Below are 8453 nucleotides of genomic sequence, written 5' to 3'. Positions count from 1 at the left end.
TATCAATTTCTACAGAAATATGTCAGAACAAAAACTAAATCTCTTAGAACAAAATATAAGTGTAAATCTTTGTGACCTTTGAGTAATGTTTTCTTAGATCTGATACCAAAAGCATAAGCAACAAAAGATAAAATAGATACATTAGAAATTTTTGAAATTTTTTGTTTACAAGAGACAACCTAACAAAATGGGAGAAAATGTCTGCAAATAACATATCTGATAAGGGACTTGTCTAAGTCCTTCTGGCTACTATAAAAATTACTATAGTAGGGGCACCTAGGTGTCTCAGTTGGTTAAACATCCAACTCTTAATCTCAGCTCAATGTCTTGATCTCAGGGTCATGAGTTCAAGCCCCCTGTTGGGCTCCATGCTGGGTGTGGAGTCTACTTAAAATTAAAAAATAAAAATAAAAAATAATTACCATAGCTGGGTGGCTTATAAACAACAGAAATTTATTGTAGTTCTGGAGGTTAGGAGGTCTAAGATCAAGATGTCAGCAGGTTGCATGTCTAGTAGGACCTGCCTTCTGGTTCATAGTTAGAGGCAAGGGGTCACTCTGGGGCCTCTTTTATAAGGGCATTAATTTCATTTATGAAAGATCGCCCTCATGACCTAATCATTTTCCAAAGCCTCCCATCATCCAATTACCATCACATTGGGCTTTAGGATTTGATGTATGAATTTGGGTGGGCTGGGATGAGGGGGGGCAACACAAACTTCAAACCATAGCAGAAGGTATGTTCAGAATATATAAAGAATGAATATATGAAGCTCAACAAAATGAGAACCCAATCATTATAGACTGAGTATTTGTGTTCTCCCCAAATTCATATGTTGAAATCCTAACCTCCAATGTGATGGTATTGGGAGGTACAGCACTTGTGAGGTAGCTAGATCATGAAGGTAGAGCTCTCATGAATGTAATAGTGCTTTTATAAAAAGAAACATGGAGATGATTTCTTTTTTTTTTTTTTTTTTTTTTTTTTTGAGAAAGATGATTTCTTTCTTGACCATGTGAGAATACAACAAGAAGATGGCCATCTACAAACTAGGGCCTTGGTCTTGGACTTCTAATATCCATAACTGTGTAAATATGTGTTTAAGTCACCCAATCTGTGGTATTCTGTTATATCAGCCTGAACTGAGACATCAATTTAAAAATTGGAAAAAAGATTTGAATAGACATTTCTTCAAAGATATACAAATGGCCAATAAACATGTGATTTGTTTATTTATTTTTGTTTATTTATTTGAGAGAAAAAGCGTGTGCAATCAGGAGAGAGGAGTTGGGGGGGCAGAGAGAGAGAGAGAGAGACAGAGGATCCAAAGTGGGCTCCCTGCTGACAGCAGAGAGCCCCACACAGAGGGAGAGAGAGAGAAGGAGAGGGAGGGAGAGAGAGATCTTAAGCTGGGTCCATGCTCAGTGCAGAGTCCAATGTGGGGCTGGATCCCATGATCCTTAGATCATACCTGAGCTGAAATAAAGAGTCAGACACTCAACCAACCTAGCCATCCAGGCATCCCCCTTTTTTTGCCAATAAAGAAAAATGATTAAAAGATCACATGAAAAGATGATCACCATCATTAGTCATTAAGGAAATGCAAATCAAAATCATAAGTAGCACTTCATACCCACTGGGATGGTTATACTCTAAAGGATGTACAATAACAAGTGTTGGTGAAGATATGGGGAAGTTGGAACCATTATACACTGGTGTTGAGAATGATGTGGTCACTTTGGAAAACACTTGGCAGTTCCTCAAAAAATTAGACATGGAATTACCATATGACCTAGCAGTTCTACTCTATGTTATATATACAAAAGAAATGAAAACATATGTCCATGTAGAGCCTCATACACAAATGTTCACAGCAGCAATATTCATGTAAGTCAAAATGTGGAATTAATTCAAATGTCCATCCATTGATGAATGGATAGATAAAATGTGTCATAGCCATAAATGGAATATTTTTTTTAGCAATAAAAAGGTATAAAGCTTTTACCATATGATGCAGCAATCATCATATGGTAGTGTTTACTCAAACGAGTTGAAAACTTATGTACACCCAAAAACCTGCTTACAGTGTTTATATGAGCTTTATTCATTATTGCCAAGACTTGGAAGTGATCGAGATGTCCTTCAGCAGCAAAATGAATAAATAAACTGTCATACATCCAACAACGGAATATTATTCAATGCTAAACAGAAATGACATATCAAGCCTTGAAAAGACATGGAGGAAACTTAAATGCATGTTACTAAGTGAAAGAAATCAGTCTGAAAAAAACACACTATATTATTCCAACTATATAACATTTTGGAAAAGGCAAAACTTTGGAGACAGTAAAAAGATCTGTGGTTGCCAGTGGTCAGTTGGGCAGGGATGGATAAATAAAAGGAACACAGGGAAGTTTTAGGGCAGTGAAACTACTCTGTATAATGTAATGGTAAAAACATGTCATCATAAATTTATTCAAACACATCGAATAAACAATACCAAAAATGAACCCTAATGTAAATTATGTACTTGGGATGATAATGATATGTCAATGAAGATTCATAAACTATAACAAATGTACCACTCTAGTGGGGGATGTTGATAATGGGGCAGGTACATGTGTATGGGGACAGGGGATATATGGGATATCTTTGTACCTTTCAATCAATTTTGCTCTGAACCTAAAACTTCTCTAAAGCATAAAGTATTTTTGTATAAAAAGGAAAATGAATTTAAATGCTGCATGTTACATGCTACAACATGGATGGATTTTGAATATATTATGCTAGTGGAAAGAAGCCAATCATAAAAGACGACATATTCTGTGATTCCATTTATATCCAGAATAGGCAAATTCAAAGACTCAGAAAGTAGATTAGTGGTTGCCAGAGCCTGGCTGCCGTACTGTGTGTGTGTGTGCATGTGTGTGTGTGTTTAAAATGCTGGATTGTATTTTTTTTTTTTTAGTGTATATTTTTGAGAGAGAGAGAGAGAGCATGGGGTAGGGGCAGACAGAGGGAGATAGAGGATCCAAAGTGGGCTCCATGCTGACAGCAGAGAGCCCCAAGCAGAGCTTGAACTCATGAACCCTGAGATCATGACCTGGTCCCAAAGTTGGACCCTTAACAACTGAGCCACCTAGGCGCCCCAATGTAAGACTTTTAAATGAGGCACATTGTTTTCTTCTAATCTACTTTTATTAAGATATAATCCACACACAATAAAATTCACCCTTTAAAAAGTACAATTCAGCAGGCGCCTGGGTGGCTCAGTCAGTTAAGTCTCTCTTCAGCTCGGGTCATGATCTCGCAGTTCACGAGTTCGAGCTCTGTGTCATGCTCTGTGCTGACAACTCAGAGCCTGGAGCCTGCTTCAGGTTTTATGTCTCCCTTTCTCTCTCTGACCCTCCCCTACTCATGCTCTGTCTCTCTCTCTTTCTCAAAAATAAATAAAAACATTTTTAAAAAGTCTTACAGCAGTTTACTAATTATCTATCTATAAAAACACAGCTCAAAGAATTATATAATCCTTTCTCCTTATTCCAATATCCTCTCATATCCTTGACATGATCCCATCACATTCACAAAAGATAATGGTAGCAATAAAATAATTTTATTCTTGTATTTTCCATCAGACTTCTAGTATTTCATTTTGAAAATTGGTATTAAAGTTTTAGGAACAGCTTTGAGCCTCAGGTTTTTCTTTGTATAATAGGGATGTGAATGAAATCCCTTTCTCACAGCATTATTATAAACACTAAATGAGAATATGCATTTGCTTATCTCTTCTCCACAGCACTAACGTGTTGAAATTCAGGAATCAGACTGGTAATGGCACATCACTTCCCTTGCTGCACAGGTTAATCAGCATTAATACCTCCTATGTATTTGTCTCTGTGTTAGAGTATGGATGATTTTCAGTGTATGGGTTCTTCATGAGAATCTACTCAGATCAGGAGACAGATATTGATAGTCATTTACTGGAGGTTTTTAAACGTGATTTACCCATATTCAATATATAAAAATCACCATGGAGTGAGAAGACTATGGGCCTAATGAATACACAAAGTTCTTTTTCCATGTAAGAGAAAGAAAGAGAGAGGGAGGGAGAAAGCTTCAATTTCAGACCAGGTTCCTCATAAACAAATAAATATATTTAAAATACAACTTTTGAAGTGCTCTGGAGGAAAGAAATATGCATAATAAATAGTGGAATAATAACTAGTTAGAAAAACAGTGGGAATAATAACTGGTCAGAAAATAAAACTTTTTTTTTTTTTGAGAAAGTAAAGGCCAGTGTGTTAGAAATATAGTCATGCTCAAAAACAAGAAGACAAAGTATCACCACTCACAAAACTGAGAAATCTTTGAGAGATTGAATGAATATAAAATGATATTAAAGAAAGGGGTGCCTGGGTGGCTCAGTTGGTTAAGCATCCGACTCTTGGCTTTGGCTCAGGTCATGATCTCATGATTTCGTGGGTTCAAGCCTTGCACTGGGCTCTGTGCTGGCAGTGCAGAGCCTGCTTGGGATTCTCTCTCTCTCACTCTCTCTGTCCCTCCCCCACTCATGCGGTCTCTGTCTCTCTCAAAATAAATAAATAAACTTTAAAACTGTGTATAAAATTAAAGAGGTAAATGGCAGCTCAGACTATCTTCCTTCATACTATATTAACACCACAAAAGGCAGGCCCTGAAGAGTATCCCATAACCAGAATGAGTGGAAGCTGAAGTAGGAGGTGGCTAAATCCAAAATCAAGGGAAGGATTAATTTGGAAAGCACAGCAAGTGTATCCTGGCCTGCTGACCTCAGTGTATGTATCTGTTCACAAACACACTTAGATATAGATAGCAGCCCACTCAGAATTGACAGAAGTGTCTCTTCCCAAAGAGTTAAAGAAAACTAAAAATAGAAGAAAGAAAATAAAAGTAAGTTTAAAAATTAATGAACTAGAAAGTATAGCTACAAGAATGGACCGATACAGACAAAAGCTTTTTAATTAAGAGACTATTATAAAAAAAAAAAAAAAAAAAAAAGAGACTATTGAAGCATAGTGACCCTTGTACAAAATGGGTTTGAACTGTATGGGTCCACTTATACACAGATCTTTTCAATAACTAGGGTAAAGTACTGTTAAAATATTTTCTCTTCCTTATGATTTTCTTCTTTTCTTGGGGCACGTGGGTGGCTCAGTCAGTAGAGCATCCAACTCGTGATGTCAGCTCAGGTCATCATCTCACGGTTCATGAGTTTGAGTCCTACGCTGTCAGCATGAAGCGTATTTGGGATTTTCTCTCTCCCTGTCTCTCTGTCCCTCCCCCACTCACGTGCATGCACTCTCTCTCTCAGAAATAAATAAATTTTCTTTAGCTTACTTTATTGTAAGAATATGCTATGTAATACATATAACATAAAAAATATGTTAGTTGAAGGGCGTCTGGGTGGCTCAGTTGGTTGAGCGTCCGACTTCAGCTCAGGTCATCATCTCCAGCTCCAGCCCTGCATGGGGCTCTGTGCTGACAGCTCAGAGCCTGGAGCCTGCTTCAGATTCTGTGTCTCCCTCTTTCTCTGCCCGTCCCCTGCTTGTGCTCTCTCTCAAAAAATAAACATTAAAATTTTTTTAAATATTACAAAAAAATAATGTTAGTTGATTATGTTATGAGTAAGTCTTCTGGTTAGTAGTAGGCTATTAATAATTAAGTTTTTGGAGAGTCAAAAGTTATACACAGATTTCTTTCTACACAGAGGGGTTGGCATTCCTAACTCCTGTGTTGTTCAAGGGTCAACTATGTAAGATCTGTTGACAGGGTTTTTAAAAACTAGAACAAAGCTACAAATATTTTTAGGAGTAAAAGTAGGGACACAACAAGAGATGCTGTAGAGATACACAAAATAAGAGAATATATGAAAAACTCCACACTAATAAGTTGGAAAATATAGTTGTTATGAAAAATTTCTCAGAAAAATAACTTCCCAAAGCTACAAAAAATAGAACATTTAAATAGATAATAAAGAATTTGAAAAACTACTTTAACACCTCCAAAAATAAACATCAGGCCAAACAGTTTTACTGTTGAGTTTCCCCAAGCTTTCAAAAAACAAATAATTACATTTATGTTCCAAATTTTCCAAAGAATAGGAGTAAATGCCCATCAGCTAATTCACTGTATAAAACCAATAATACCATAAAGGCAAAAATGGGGAGAAAAGTAAAGGAAAATTAAATATCAGTCATATGATTATAAACTCAAAAATAATAGCCAAATATTAGAAAATAAGTATGGCTTAAAAAAATTTTTTTATGTTTACTTATTTTTGACAGAGACAGAGACAGAGCAAGGAAGAGAGAGAGACAGAGGGAGACTCAGAATCTGAAGCAGGCTCCAGGCTGTCAACACAGAGCCCGATGTGGGCTCGAACTCACAAACCATGAGATCATGACCTGAGCTGAAATCAGATGCTTAACCTACTAGGCCACCAGGCGCCCCTAAATATGGCTTTTATACACATATATACACACATTACAACCAAGGTGGTCTGTCCTAGGAATGCAAGGCTAGCTTAACATTAGAAAAATCTGTTAACAGACTTAACCATATTAATTGCTTAAAGAATAAAAACCATATTAAGAATCTCAGAAAAAAATATTCGTTGGAGTTCAAAACTGTTCTTGTTTTTTTAAATTAAACCAGAAAGAGTGTAAATTTCTTAATCTGATAAAGGATATCTATCTTTAAAAACCTACAGTAAACATCATACTTAAAGTGTAACATATTAGAATTATTTTTCCTTAAAAATTCAAAATAAGACAAGGATATCTAGCAATACTACTTCTATTCACCATTATACTGAGGTTCTAGCAAAGCAAATAAAATATAAAAGGAAGAAGGGAAGAGAGGAAGAAGGGAAGGGAAGGCCAGAAGACACAATAGAAAGATTACTAAAAGAGAAGTTGTCATTATTCAGAGAAGATATAGAAAGCCCAAGAGAATCTAAATCAATAGAAAAAATATTAGAACTAAGAGAGGTGCAGAATATAATACTAAACAAAAATCCATTGTATTTTTATGTATCAGCATAAAAACTTTAAAAAACACAATTTACAAGGACACCTGCCTGGGTGGCTCAGTTGGTTGAGCATTTGACTCTTGATTTTGGCTCAGGTCATGATCGCACAGTTCATTGGTTCAATCCACCTGAGAGCGTGGATTCTCTCTCTCCTTCTCTCTCTGCTCCTGACCCACTTGTGTTCTCTCTCTCAAAATAAATAAACTTAAAAAAACCCACAATTTAAAATGTAGCAAAGATGTGCTTGATCTTTATGGAGAACATTAAACTTGATCAGAAATTTCAAATATTGCATAAAATAATGGAGAATAATAATATTTCCATGTAATATTATTCACATAAGTTTCCAACAATAAAGGATACTATAGATGACAGCCTAGAAAACATTTGAAATTTTAGCTTTAAGCTTGATTGGAAGGGAAACTGTGACATTTACATACATATAAAGGGACATCAGAAGTGTTGGTTTGGTAAATACCTACACACACACACACACACACACACACACACACACACAATGTAATTGGCCTGGGAAACTTAAGGTTTGAGATTTTGAGATTTAGGGGCAAAATTGAAGTGGATAATTGAGACTGAATATCAAAACATCCTCAGGATTACAGATATGATTGTGGCATCAACCACATGCTTGACATTTTGGGAGGTAATGAGGTCAGTTATGAAGAATGAATACTGACAGAAAAGACTTATGGGTGTCTAAATAAAATAGAAGAACTAAGACAATATGATTTTAGCTATTAAGAAGAAAGAAGAGAATAGTATATGAAAGGGAGTTAGAAAAGTACCAAACTCAGAAAAAGGGAAAGCCTAGACCTTTGGAATTACAAAATAAATGGTCCTTGGTGACAAATATTTCAAAGTAAAGTGATAAGACCAGAAGTTAAGAGTGAAGGTAGGAATGATTGAAGGCTTCTTCTTTGAGAAGTGAAGTGTTAATGAAAAAATTTTATTTTTAAAAATAGTATTTTAATCATATTTTGTTTCCTATCCACCTTTCTTTCCATGCCTTTTATACCAACTTATATTTCATTTTCACTACTCAGGGTGAATTTTTCTTATGTTTATTTGTAATGTACAAGGTAGATACATACATGGGCATGAATTGGGGTATTTGCATTTTATATTTTTGAAGATCCTGCCAAGTTACTCATCAAAGAGGTTTTATTTACACTCTCACCTTTAAGAGACAGTATCTTTTACCCGTTCCTGGTTTCAGTTCTTTTAGTGGTTTCTCACACAATAAATATTAAGGAATCCAGAGAAACAGTGAAAGAGAGAGGGAAACACAAGGATCCTGCACCATTGTCGGTGAGTTTGTGTCCCTCTTTCCCTTCTGCAGAGTATCTGATATTTTACTTCTTCGAAT

This window comes from Panthera leo, chromosome E2 (assembly GCF_018350215.1).
Source record: "Panthera leo isolate Ple1 chromosome E2, P.leo_Ple1_pat1.1, whole genome shotgun sequence".
Lineage (NCBI taxonomy): Eukaryota > Metazoa > Chordata > Mammalia > Carnivora > Felidae > Panthera > Panthera leo.
This window is presented reverse-complemented; position numbering follows the sequence as displayed.